The sequence below is a fragment of the Adelges cooleyi genome, unplaced genomic scaffold (genome assembly GCF_023614345.1).
Source record: "Adelges cooleyi isolate 19-005CV unplaced genomic scaffold, UGA_ACOO_1.1 ACOO_flye_CR_arks_rails_tigmint_CR_PRNA_21, whole genome shotgun sequence".
NCBI classification, from domain to species: domain Eukaryota; kingdom Metazoa; phylum Arthropoda; class Insecta; order Hemiptera; family Adelgidae; genus Adelges; species Adelges cooleyi.
The window spans coordinates 10,910,425-10,923,839 of record NW_026095871.1 but is presented as its reverse complement, the minus strand read 5'-3'; the positions used below and the strand labels follow the sequence as shown (position 1 = coordinate 10,923,839).

General features: G+C 31.7%; 1 protein-coding gene across 2 annotated transcripts in view; it reads right to left on the bottom strand.

Annotated features, from left to right (window-relative positions):
* The window catches only part of LOC126834734 (serine/threonine-protein kinase mTOR), a 192,341-nt gene extending 181,953 nt beyond the window's left edge, over positions 1 to 10,388 (bottom strand). The window contains exon 1 of one of the 2 annotated variants that reach the window (XM_050566872.1): positions 10,378 to 10,388. The gene's annotated coding sequence lies outside the window, so the exon portion shown is untranslated. Of the gene's footprint in view, positions 1 to 3,075; positions 3,090 to 10,377 lie in introns of those variants that run through there. The other variant, XM_050566871.1, reaches the window with a different exon arrangement.
* Between the last annotated feature and the right edge of the window lie 3,027 nt (positions 10,389 to 13,415).

The following is a 13,415-nucleotide window of genomic DNA, read 5'->3' as shown; positions in this document are numbered from 1 at the left end:
GGTAAATAAATAGGGCCAAGTCGGGGATCGCTCGGAGTACACCTTGAAAATATTCCTATCCTTTATAATTTGTTTTACGTCAAGCCAAGAAAAGTTTCTGCGCGACAAACTTTCGATAACTTATAAAACTGCGTTGAAATAATGATTTTCTTATTTATATTATACTTTTAAACTGTTGTTTATTTCACTGTTTCAAGACTTAAAAATAGTAGGATCTAACGGTTTTTTTTTTTTGAAAACCTGGATATTGAAAGTCAATTTTGTATGACTGTCTCTCGTCTTCGGGTAGATACTTTCAAGTAGATACTATGAACTTAGTAGTTTAAATTTTATAAAAGTTGTCAACAGAAACTAAGTACGAATGAATAATTTTTTATGAAATAAAACATAGTTAATTTTTGAATGGTTTGAATTGATTGGAACTACTCTAAAATTAACGGAATTTTGATAAATTTTATAATTAATTTTTTACCGCGAGTTCAGCATGAAATATTTTATTGATTTTTAATGGATAATATTAGTGTTGTATGTTATTTTGTTATTTTTATATGTGTTTAATTTTTGTTTAACTTATGTTTGTGATATATATATTTATAATATAAAATTTCAGCCAATTTCAAGAGGCAGTTCAAAAAAAAATATACGTACCAGTATCAAATAATATCCGTTCAACGAAAGTCTAATTGATAAAAGTGTATTTTAACGTCGGCAGCGGTTTTTGTTTGCACATAATGATAACAAGAAAAAATATATACAAATAATAATATTGCCAGTCGACGAAAGACAATAATGGATGCGAGAGAACCGCTGCACATTGAATTTGAACAGGGTGGAAATTCGTCAAAAAGGGTGGGAGGGGTTCGGTAGACTGTATACATGGTGTATTTTTTTTTTGATGTTATTACCGTTGTCGATAACGCGTCGATGACACGCGGTAGAAGATAATTCTATGTTAAGTGGCCCGCCTACGGGTTTCTTTCTCTGTATACTGCTGCCCGGGGTAATGCATTGGGTCCCAGGAGAGTCGCTATCGCCGCGAAAACCGCGGATACACGCCACTCTCGGTTGTCAAACCGTGGTCGTTAAGCGCAATATTTATTTGACTATTGGGGATCCACCGTACTGCAGTCATCTCAGACAGGCTTACACTCATGTATTCGGTATGGCATCGGCACTACCACCCGCCTTGTATACATAGGAAAACCACAATTATTTGCAGAAAAGAAACCGATAATATATATATGTATATCGAATTCCCCGAGGAATCGCATTAGCTTTACGCCATTGCCGAAGGGTACGGCTTCCCTTTTTTTATGCGATCTGAGCATAGAGCTATCGGATATATAAATTATCACGGAGTAAAAAACACTAACAATAACACCAATCAAAAAAAAAAAAAAGCGTTGTACTATTGACGGTATTTCATAACGAGTAGTCGTTTGAAATAAGTCACAACAGTATAGTGCAGTATAAACTTCGTATATTGTTAAGTTATGTAGTATACATTTTTATGGTACAGTAATGAGACCAGCAATGATATATGGAAGTGAGTTTTAAGCATAGTAACAGTGGACATCCCATTCAGTTGGACAAGACAAAAATACTAAACAAAGAAGCTAACTTCGGAAAAAGGATGTTGAAAAAAAAAAAAACTAATTGAAATTGAGAAACGCCCAGACGTGGTCTCTGCAATGAGTGTGAAACATAAATATAAAACTGAAGACGTGGATATTAGGTATCTGAAAATTATCCACATAACTCAACTGTGGTGTGTTCATAAGTCGGATGAATATTACCGAGAAAAACATGCAAAACCCATTTTTATATAAGCTCACGGTCCTCAGGTTGAACCGGCAAAGTATCGTTCAGACTTCCGAGTTCAATGTACGGTTTTGTTATTTTCTTACATCGCGCTGGTGACAAACACAACATTTTAATGTTACTCGCCGCCGAGAAAATATTACCCGACACATTATACTTGACAACGGCGTATAAGTAATTACGAGCAACCGAGTAATTTGATTAAACGCTTGACACGGCCGCTTTGCCAGGTAATGTTAAAATACTGTATTATTATATATTATAATGTAAAGATCCGTGTACAAAGCGAGTAATGTTATCGAATGGGAGTTCTTACGTACATGTACATAATATTATAATATTATACACATAATTAAATTAGGATACGTTCGAGATAAATCATTTTAATTGGGTGAAATTTTGCTATCGCGCACCGAGGCCGTCGTTATGGGTCGAGTTTTTTTTTTCGAACCGGTTGTACGTGTGGATTTTGAAAAATTGTACACATAAATATGACCGCCTCTCATTCGATTTTAATGTGACACTATTGTGACACTGTTGTAATGGGTGACGTTTATTTTCAACATCAAAAATCGTCCCCCACCCCCTCACCCTCGTTTTGTTTAAGTCGTTTCGTTTGGACGCCCACGTGGGTGGCTATTGCATTATTATTATTCATTAGCAATCATTGTAACAGGAACTGGAATCTAACGAAAACAAATTAATAAACGTCCGACTACTATTTATTATATTTTGGTCACTGTCCGCTCTTGAAAAAAAAAAAAAATTATTCAACAGTAAATTGTCTTCTCCTTTTCACCCATACAAACGGGGTGGACCAACCAATTCCTCACTTTGCATTTCTCTGTTGACTTCCGTTTACACGCTTAAGTCTTTATAACTTAACGGAACTGGCCACGCGATTTACTCAACTCTTAACATACAATTTAAAAAAAATATAGAAAAGTACTAATCCCTTAAACTGAAAATGTAAATTCCTATTTGGAAGTAGTGTTAATGGACGCTCCCTTCTTTCACGTCGTCTTGTCTAGTTTCTATTTCAGCTCTTTTACCTATTGTTTTATTGTATACAGATTGTAAATATTGTCTTTATTTTAATAAAAAAAAAAAAAAAAAGTTTATAAAATTTATAAATATTTTCGGTCTATGTCTTTCTACATAAGACAAAATAGATATATTTTTTTTAGTATAGACTTAAAAAAAATTGTTCTTAGAAGGGTGAATATAACGTGTGGGAATTGATAATATTAACGATTATTTTTAACTTCTTATCTTTATGTTAATAAATTATTAAAACTTAGCGGTTTCAAAGCATCAAACCCATGTCCCATGCCTGAATTTAAAATTTTAATTAGTCATTAATATTTTTCACAACTCAGTTTTGAGTAATTTCTCACTAATTTGTCTAACAATTTTCGCTGCAACAGGGTCTAATTAAATTATGTTAGTTGTAAATAATTTTATAGTTTTCAACGATATTTAAATTATTTTGTGTGTATGTTCTACATTTGCACACATTTGCGCGTGCACTTTTTATTATTTACATTTGTCGGTATACTTTGATCTAGGTGTATAAAATTAATTTGAAAGCAAATTTCAATGCAACATATTATAGTTGGCGCCGCCGGTCTGGTTCGAGTTCGTTAAACTAAATCCAATAAAAAAAACGCAATTCATAAAATCCGGATAATCTGGATATTACATTTACTAACCGACAAATGAGTTAGACAGTTTTTAAGTGTTAATTCAAAAACTAAATTTCAAATTAATTACTGTGGAATGTTAACCAGACAACTTTTGGCTTTCAATGCTTTTAAGTACATTGTCCGTCTGCCAGTTTGATAGCTGACTTATAAATATTTTGTTTGAGAACTTGTCGACTCGGTGAACTCCCACTGTATTTTTTGTTGTGCATAACATTATTATTATTATTCTAAACGCTGAATATAATGGAGGGTTTATGCTGGAACCGGAAGTTTTATTTATAATAACTGATTTTTCACTATGCACAGGTATAAATGATGATTTCTACTGTATAAATTATACCTAGAATCTGAGTAGAGTTCCCGAAAAAGGCGTTAATTTATATTTCACCGTTAAAGAGTATACTATGTAATTCACACGACTGGGCGTTGATGACTGATGTAGTTTTTTTTTAAATTTAGTTTTGGCAATACTTAAAGGCGTTAATACATATAATAATAATAGTAATGAAAAAATAAATAACGTTGTCATCGCGCATCGTCGAATGCAAACCAGTATAAAGTGTTTTTTTTCACCCGAAGACCACAACTGCGCCAAGACTTCAAAACGTTTCCACGCCAGTCTCGTTTATTCGTTTCCAGTTATTTTTCTCCATTTCTCACATATTAATTAATCACCGCGAATGGGCGAGCCCGAAAATTAAAAATACTCGCTGTTGTTTTCAAAGAGTAGCTTGAGTAGTCCACTTGAACAACATGATAATAATTATGTAAAACTACAGTATAATTACACACCTTTGGTATTGAGGCCACTTGATTTGGAAACAAATTATACGTTCATATGTGACCATTGACCATTATGCACTAAACTCTTTTTCGTTTCTGTCTCGCCACAATTGTTTGAAGTGAGCCCTCAACTCAGAACGGGCATTTTCCATTTCATTTTATTGTTTATTACCTATGATTTTTTGGGCTTTTTTTTTGCTGTTGGAGTTACATTTAAACTGCTTCTGACGTGCTCAATCGGTTTTGTCTAGAACATCAACCCCTAAACGACGAACACAGCCGCTTCTCGGCTACGGCGGAGGGGAAGGTGGAGATTTATTAGATAGGGTTTGATTGTTTTTTTTATTTTTTGAACTCGGGATCTTCCCGTCGACGCAGCTTCTTTTATTTTAATAGTTCCCCTGAGACTTAAAAGGGCGACGAGTACATACAGCAAGCGCGATGAAAGGCGGACACGTGCGACTGTCTAGCCAAGACGTTTATCGCACACCGTTATACCAGTCTCAGGTATATATTATTATAGTTGCGCTACGCATAAAATACAAATAAAATTTACCCTTAAATATAAACTTGAGACCTATAAACTATATACAGTACCTATACCTCTTTACCTTGCCGTTTTTCAAATCTTATCAGATAAATGGTCTCGTCGAGTATAAATTATGTCGAGTGCAAAATTATCGCAACTCTGTTTGGAGTAGAAGTTAAAACTACTTAGTCCGAATGAATATATATTTTCTGATCATAGATTCAGGGTGATAATTTTATCGTGAACCACTCAATATCTCATAGGAATTGATAAGAAATTAAATGGTTTTTTTTATAGTGTTTTTATACAATTTGATCTTAATATTTCACATTATTTTTCGTTTTTACCCCCCTCCTAAACTAATCATTGTTATGTCAACTTTTTAAACCTAAAAGGTGACGTATATATTTTATTAACTTTTTTAATTAAGAATATTCTACTAAAAATTTGACTGGTCGATAAGTTAATGATAACCAGTTTTGAACAACTATTTTTAAAGTTATAATAGTTTAAAAGTTATGACAAGAGGGGAAGTGCGTGCAGAAAAAAATAATACTATACACTACCTTTCTTCCTGCCTAAACTTCAATAAGTTCAAAAATAGTTATCCATAACTGGTTATCGGCTAGTCAAAATGTTTAATATATTATTTTCAATAATAGTTAATGAAATGTATGCGATACCACTTAAGTTTCCAAAGTTGGTATAATAATGATTAGTTTGGGAGGGAGGTAGAAACATAAAAATTTGTGGGAAATCACATTATATAAAAATACTATTAAAAAATTGTTTTAATTGTTAATTAACCCAATGAGAAACTGAGTATATTTGTTTAATTATATAAAATATTATTTAGGTGTTTCTATAGTAATTTATTGTGGTGGAACGCTTAATCCACTATAATATTCTATATGACGTAGCAGATAATTTATGTAACCTGTTTAATTAGACAAATTACCACGAAGTATAATTTTTATTTGAAATATATTTATATACCTACTTGCTTGTTTTTCTTAAATTACATAAATTTAAATAATTTTAAAACCACTATGCGGTTATAAAATTGTATACCCGTTTATTTGCGTAACATATTATAAATAATTAAAAATAATGAATTACTTAATTAGTGTAAATCGTTTTTACTGTGATTTCTGTGAAAACTAATATGATCCGGTTTTTAACGAGTATAAACCACTTCTGTTCTTAGAAAATAAATGCTATTCGAGAATTATGCTAACAATTTTCTTTTGTACCGCATGGCGTATTTTTTATTTAAAAATAAATTCTATATATATATTTTGTTTGTTATTATTAAACGTTTATTCGAAACAAAAGTATTGTGTACAAGTCATTTGAATACAATCATCTATAAAAACCACATTGAGAAGAACTTTAATTTTGCTCTCTAATACAATTTTATAAAAGTCATTTTTACCCGTTTTCATCCCTTCACATATTTTGCGCTTCTAGACTTTATTTTTATTATACGAATGTATGAAAATTAATTTATGTGGCGACATCGCATCGTGGTGAAATGTTGTTTGCTTAGAGGCGAATATATTTAGATCCACCACGGTATTCACAGTCTAATCTTGCATAGAAACCCGTCTGTAATTGAACAAGCCAGACAGTACAAGTACACAGGAGTGTACAGTACACCCAAGTCATAAAGTAAGTAGAGTCTGTGCAAGCAACAATGGCTTTTCTAGCAGACAGAATCTTAAAAACTTGCGGTCGAGAGTTGGCAAATTTTAACACGGCCAAGAAATTGAATGCTATATTCCAGGCCCGCCCGTGTGTATCCGTATTATACGTGCACAATAGTAATAATAATAATAGAGCTCTAGATGTGTGTGTATATACCGCGGTTGCCATATAAAGTCGTGATTAATTTGCTATATATTTTTATCATCATCGTTTTTTATTACCGTTATATATACTTTTACGATCGTCGTTCTTTTTATTGCCCGTACACCGCTGCGTCGGTTATGTTTTTTCATTAAACCGAGTGTGTAATATTATTATATATAGTGTACCCTGTGTTATGTTATGCTACTTTGAGTTTTTTATTTTTATTTTTATTTAACTCAATTTTCATATTATTTCGTCTGGCTCGACGTTCCTGGTCGGCGTTTATATAGTATTATTATTGTTGACTTGAGAATTAAAATTTTTTTTGTCTTGCTATCGTAATCAAATAAACTCGGGATCAAGTTGAAATTTTGCAACAAAAAAAAAAAATTCAGACCGGAATAATAATTTAATACAGTTGGTAATTTTATTGAATTCGGACACGGACGTGGGCGATAATTATTACATATTACCTACCTGCTAGTCCTTTTACAGCGTTACCCAGAATCCATGTATTATATGTAAGTATACTTTTATGGGTTTTAATTTTTATAATTTTGACCATCGAGCGTTTGATCAAATGTCAGTGAAAATGCAAATCAATATTTAACCGCATATGCGATTACTTTTTTCTTCTTAAAAATAGAGTATATGTTTCCTAACAAAACTGTTGATGTCCAAGCAGTAATCCTATTGATTTAGAACACAAATAAATGAACTGTCAATCAATAGGCAAACAAAGCGCATTTACTCATAATTTATTATTTTCAATAGTTTCATATGTAAAGTGATTGCTGTATTTATAGTTCTTAAACTAATAATAATTATATTACTTAACTTCTAAGGAACTATAAAGGTATCAATTGTAAAATACCGATATATCTTTAAAATAGTTTAATTAAATATGAATATACGCATTACGCTAAACGTTACAGATTAAAACGTGATTAATTCATAATCAAAAATTGTGTTTAACTCTTAGACTGAGCACATAAAATACGGCTGTTTACGCAAGATATTAATTATATTATATTATAATAGCAAAAAGAAACTTCAGGCACGAAAACTGTATCATGAAATTCTCAAGTCCGCGTTTTGTAAAATGAAATATGGTCTTCTAAAGTATGTTAAATTAAATTTGAATATTTCAATTTCATAAATAAAAAAAAAACACTATATTCGAGTACATAAAATTATATGTTATACAATTACTATGTAAGAGCATAATAAGAATCAACGTTAATATTATACTCGTTGTATTAAAAACCCCAATATTCTTAGTATAGTTATCAAAACCCTCCATTAGGTTTAGTATTTTTTGAAAAATCGTTAAAACGCCCAGTTAAAACATTAATGTAACTAAACAGATCAATTTTGTTTTTAAGTTTATTACATCGTGTAAATAATAAAATATATCAGTTTTACGACGTTTCTTTATTAAACATTTTTTAATATGAACAATTCTTTCCTCCCAGTCGCACGCGAGGAGGTCGACCACCCCATTACCCAACCGTATATACATCTCGTTGACGTTATAACTGCAAACCCCAAATGTTTTCCTCATACCAATGTTGTTAAGTCTTTGCAGAAATCAAGCAGGAGTTCGAAAGATCATTAACGGACAGGGTAAGTATGATGATTGTTACGGGACAATTGAATAGCAGTGTCCTGAAGCGCAAAGACAGTAAAAAAAAAAAGTAACGTGAAAGTTACACATTGTTTGTTCGTTATGCGAGAAATGATTTAAATGAACCCGTTGACTAGACAAAGAATGGAAGCAGATCAGGGGCGTAACTTTAGTCAGGTGCAAAATAGAATAATTAACCGGCTAACCGAATGGCGATACTCTGACTGGGAGCTATTATTGGTAGTTTTGCAAACCGTTTGGTGTGTTTTTTTTTTATGTAAATAACTTTATTTTGGACTTTAGCCGAGTATCCCGAAGGACTTGGGATGTAATGAATTCGTTGCAAACGGAGGTTACCGCCTCCGTTATACATTTGTATTGTGTAAAAAAAAAAAACATTATACAAACGGCTTCGACCAGCGGGGTACGATTTTATTGTGTTGTTCAGCTAATTAACATCCTGGTCTTTATAGTTATTTTTCTAATGTCATTGTGAGCGCACAATTTTTTTATTTATTTTTTTTTCGCTTATTCCATCCGCGGAGACTTGGTCAGACTCTCTTATGATGCGGTCGTACAGTCCAGACCCGTTTTGCCAGCGACAAGAGACGGCGACACGACGACGACCGTTGTGATCGAGCGGTACACACACACTAACAGGGGAAGTATAAAAAAAAAAAAATAATAATAATAATATAAAAATATAAGAATCGAAGACATTTTTTTTTCTTGCGCTCATATTGTAGGTTTATCTATATATATAATAATACATATTCTACGAACATCTCGCTGCAGCTTCAGTGTATATTATATAGTGTAGTATTATCATAGTGACGCGCTGATTCTTTTGTTCTTCCCCACTGTACCGGTTCGTTTCTCGTACATGGCTTATAATAACAAACAAAAAAGATAAAAAAAAGTATTATAAAAATGTATCGCGAATACTGAGTAGCGCAGGCAGCGCATTGCGGCGATTATTGTTATATATATATACAGAAGACATTGGACAAAAAATTATTATATAAATTTACACTGCTTATCCCGTATAATAGGCTAATAAATTGTCCGTTGCCCGACAAGGTCCTCCTGGTAAGGAAGCGAAGTGGCTACTTTTTTTATTCCCCTCGTGTATGACATAACCCGCCGCCGTCAATGCATTTATTCAGTTGTAATTAAAACCCAAAGAATTTACAGTCTCCCAGTGTGTTTTTTTTTAGCTGTTGTAGTCTGTCTGTATACACGCGGTTGTGCTGTACAGCGAATATACCAAGGTTTATGACTATTGACTTGTTTTTTTTTTTTAGATCAAAATATTACTTATCGTTTTTTTTTTTTTTGCTCCTTTCGAGTTGTTGAGCGAATTTCTATTGTACCGATTATTAGTGTACTGCTGAGCACACTAACCGTTTACGGATGGAATTAATTTTGTTTTAGCAAAAAAAGAAAAGAAGAATTGTTTGTTTGGATTTTCAAACGATAACGTTTCTTGATTGATGTGATTTATTTTTACAAAAACATTTTTAGTTAGACGCTAAAAAAGTCATCACTGTTCGTTAAAAAAGAAAAAAAATACATATAAATCATTTGCTTTAAACGACAAACGATTAAAAAAAATTACTAATTTGTTGTAATCAACTATATATGAAATTAGCGATCGCCTTGAGAAGTAAAACAAATTTTCAGAAATTTTACCACTAGGATATTATAGCGGAAATACGTAGGGTAATGGAACAAACCGCAAACGAACGTTTATTGTTTTCTATAATACATTTAACATTAATGGTATTGGACAATGTTGATAACGTTAAAAAACTTAATAAAATACTGAACAAGTATAAAACAAATTGTTTGTAAGTTCTCGTAAAAAAGTATTGGCATTAAAACATTATATATTATATTACTAGTACCTAACACTTTTTTTATACCTACCTTGTGTGTAAAATTGTGACTCAAGTCCATTATATAGTAGACATTTATTGTTGAATTTTTATTGTCAAAGGCTGCATTTGGCAGTTTATGCGTTTTCGATTTTTGTGGTTTTATTTAAAAATTTTTTAAAGTTATTTTTAACACGACGATGCGACTAAAATGTGTAATGTTTATTTTTTATCGCGAGTTAGCCCAACACTCTCAAGGTGTGTTATTAATTATGTTGTTTTTTATGCTGATGTTTTTTCAAAATAAAATAATTCGCCAATTTTGTATTTTAAACTTTTCAAATTAATTATCTTTGCCGTTTTAGCGCCGAAAACGGACAGGAATTAATATTATAATAATAATATTCGGTTGTGTTGACGCCAGATGTGTTTGCTCGGTAAATTAATATTCCACAGCAATATATATACAACTGGACTGATCTTGCGGACAGATAAACCGTGTGTATAACCTTAACCCCAGCGCGGACCGTGTAATTTGCACGTCAGTCGTGTCCAGCAGTGTGTACAAACACAGCAGTCCGTACATGATAATAATATTTCCAAACTGTAGGTACATGCTTAAGGTTAGTCCCGGGCCGGTGGATTTGTATAGCTGTACAGTTTTCAACATTTGGGGATCTATCGATTCTAAAAGGGCCTTTTTCCGCATTTCATTCGTTACAAAGCCAATAATTAGAGAAGTTAATATATAATTAAAGAACAAGGAACCGAAAGTTAAACATTTGGTTTTGAGTTATTGAAATGTCTAAACGGTTATATATATATAATCACGGCAGAGAGTTTTAATGAACGCCTAACCTAAGTCTCTACTGGTTTACTTTATTCATAATTTACACTTAAAACGGCTGCAGACTTCTTAAACGCTTTTACAGCTTTCTTACGGTACTGTCGTGGGTCGTTTGTCGAGCGAAGAGTTCTAAAAAATTAATATTATAGTATTAACATTATTTTTTTTTAACAATCGCTCGGATTTTATAGCTAAAGTTTACTTAGTAACATTTTTATACGTGTTTTTTATTCACTGCAAAAATATCCAGGTTTCTTGTCCATAACGATAGCCCGTATAATAGTAGTAATAATACACAGTATAGTAGTTTATATGTTGTAAAAAAAGGGAACTATATTTTTATGATAAGTCGCACACTAGAGAGAGGAGTTTATAAATCAAATAGGTAAAAAATTTATTTTTTTTTTTTCTGCAGTTGTATATTGCATTGGTCATCAGAACCGACAGTCGCAAAAATGTTAATTTAATCATAATAATAATAATGCGTGAAGTGCACAATACCGTCGTTTTTATCTAATAACGCTTTAGTTATACATACCTCGTTTAAAAACGTTTTTTTTCTCATATTTTTAGAATCATCTTCCCCTTTCCGAGAACTCTGAATAAGCTTATTTTTTCCATATCTCTTATTGTTATTAACATTATTATTATATTGTGTTGCTGCGGTCTGTGTACCGCGTCGTGTGGTCAATCAGTCAGCGGCGGCGGTATACCCTTTATAAGTTGATACTTTATGTAGAAAAAAAAAAAGGGATAAAAAACTCAGTTATTACGTAGACTTCACTGACGTGCAAATGCCGCATTCGCGTGCATCGACTTATGCTCAGAATCTCAGAATAAATATTATATAAAAAAAAAAAAATTGTTTTTCAACCTTAGAAATATCATACACAGTATTATGAGAATTCCTTTCAATTATGATATACTTTTTTTTATATTTTGCACAATAACTGTGGTCGGAGCTCGCTAGTTATTATTTTATTTAAAAAAACCACCGCGTAAAAGGTATATAAATATACCATTATAATGTCTTGAGATGGATTAGGTATTTGTGCAGGGGCAGATCCGCAGGCTCTAGAGCCTATATAGTATATATACTATGCAGACAACACCAACACAATGAATTTCCACTTTATAAAAACAAAAAATGAGTCTCACTCGAAACAGTATTACACTAAATATATTAGTACGATAACTATTAGAAATATATTGTAAGACATAAATTTACAAAAAAACACCTGCGGATAAATTGTAGTTTTTCCTTGGTCTTATAGTCGTTGTGCATATAATTGGTTAAGCGATAGTTAGAAGTGAGACTAATTGTAAGTGTAATCATAATTATTCGTCTTGCGTTACCGTTAAAGTATACACTCTTCTTCGTCTTCAACTTATGTATATGTTTTTTTTTTTTAAATAAATTATTGTTTTTAAATTATCGCAGTATATCACAATATCCTTGTTTATTTAATAACCGGATTTTGAATATTATCGGTAAGGGAGGGATAAATCATTATTATTGTGTCTGCTCGCCATCGAATGAGACTGTGATGGTGTTTGCATAAGACGTTGCGTTGGCTTATAGTAATAATATACGTGTACTTAATGCGTTATTCGGAAGAAATTTATATTATGTTGCGCTCAAACCGTTGCAGATGTACAAATTTATTAGAGCAATAAAATTTAAGTGAAAGCAAATGATTGCGTACGAAGCAGCAATAGACACATAAACATTTTATAATCCTTCCATATCAATGCGTATAATCATTTTTTATTCGCGCTTGAACAGCTTTATAAGTGCGACGGGCAAAAGCCGTCTTAGGGCGGGAAAAGATTTATTTTATTTTTTCGTTATGATGATAATATCTTCTTATATGCATTGCGGCCAATAATTAATAAGAGAATATTCGTGTATACACTGTAAAAAAAAAACCACAGCTGTCCTGGGAATTGATAAGTGCCATAGGACGGATTTGAAAAATAAATTTGGATGACAATTTTTAGTACTTAACATAATACATAAAAACAAATTTTATATTGAACATAATATGATTCAAAGCTTAAAATCAACAGAGAATACTGATTTTATTATACACTTTTATTTTTATTCACATTTAATGTTATTATTAGTCAATATGGATATGAATAAATAATATATAATGAAAAAAAAAAAAAATTGCAATATAAAATCACATTGTACTTAAAAAATGAACTATTAATATCCAAATAATTTGGGAAACGCTCAAAATTGTTTAGATCATCATTATTATATAGATACAATTTAGATATATGTATATATTTAATAGGTACACGTTTTTTCAGGAAATGCCGAAAATCGTATTACCATGTCCTGTTATGTGGTAGGAACAAAAAGTAC